Genomic DNA, 1263 nt, shown 5'->3' on the forward strand with positions numbered 1-1263 from the left:
AAAGTAAATAAATGATTGATTTTGGACAATATTCCAAATATATTTCTTTATCAAATAAGATAACACTTTAATAATTATTATATAATTTTTTATTATAGAATATATTTTTCATATGATACATGTGCAAATTCCATATTAATTCACTTTGAAATAATTATATGTCTAAATGATTTTAATGACAACTGAAAGTCGTACTAAAATCGATAGATTACATATATAATCGAATATTAGTAAAATTTGATTTGTTTCGTTTTATAAAGAACAAGAAAAAAAAAATATGCAGTTTTATTATATTTCAAGATTAGCGAGACCCATGTAGAATAGAAGTAAGACCTTTTGCATCACAATTAGAAGAAGAAAGCGGAGACAAAGTGAATCAGTTCACTCGATTTTCTTTTGGATAGGGAATCATAGCCACCCAATCATTTTGAAGCGATGTCAGCCCCTAATCATAATATTATAATAAAGATTAGATTGATAGGAGTCGGACAAAAGGGACAAAATTTAAACAATTACAAGCCCAACAAAGCTCAAAGTAAACCAACCCCAAATAAGATGAGTCAACAAGAAAGATTGACAACACTGAAGACACGTGGTAGATGTGTAAGAGGGTCAAGCACACGTGTGACGGAGGGAAGTGATCGCCGGTCATCGCCAACAACGATCTCCGATGTCGCAGAGCTCCAAACCAGTAGGCCGGAAAGTCGTCGTCGATGGTAATCCACAACGTTATCCAAAGAACTCTAGAATCTTCATCCTCCAAACAGCAAATTTCTTCTGAACTAATCCCAAATTGGACTAAAGCTTCACCATTAAACTTGCAATTGAAACAAACTCAATGGACCCATTAAGCATCGGCTTAGGAATTACACAATCATCATCATCAATTACTTCGATTCAAACCAAAGGAATGATAGAAAATTGACCCTTTCTTCTATTATATAACTGGTGTAGCAATTTTTACATTTAAAAAAACTATTTTTACAACTAGAGTGCCGCCTGGGACTTGTAATAAACCTAACAGCGCTTCATTATGTCAGTGAGGTTGCTATAACAGAGGGTTGGGTTCTACGTTCGGCACATGTATGATTACTATTGTTGCTGTACAACTTGAAGAAATCACCATTAACGACAGTGAAAAGGAAAGCAGTTGAATTGAAACGAAGGGTCACGCTTGAAGTAGGAATTTGTTCTTTTGTCAACTAATAAAGATACTAGTAGTTGAGTTGGTTACATGTTGAATACAAACATCCAATGAGTGAG

At 33.9% G+C, this 1263-nt stretch overlaps 1 long non-coding RNA gene across 1 annotated transcript; it reads right to left on the reverse strand.

Moving 5' to 3' along the window:
* Positions 1-269: 269 nt before the first annotated feature.
* On the reverse strand, positions 270-638 carry LOC104774232. Its single transcript, XR_765274.1, has 2 exons — positions 546-638; positions 270-445 (listed from the first exon to the last, which is right to left on the reverse strand). It is a non-coding gene; the product is annotated as an uncharacterized LOC104774232 (long non-coding RNA).
* Between the last annotated feature and the right edge of the window lie 625 nt (positions 639-1263).

This window comes from Camelina sativa, unplaced genomic scaffold, assembly GCF_000633955.1.
Source record: "Camelina sativa cultivar DH55 unplaced genomic scaffold, Cs unpScaffold02108, whole genome shotgun sequence".
NCBI lineage: Eukaryota > Viridiplantae > Streptophyta > Magnoliopsida > Brassicales > Brassicaceae > Camelina > Camelina sativa.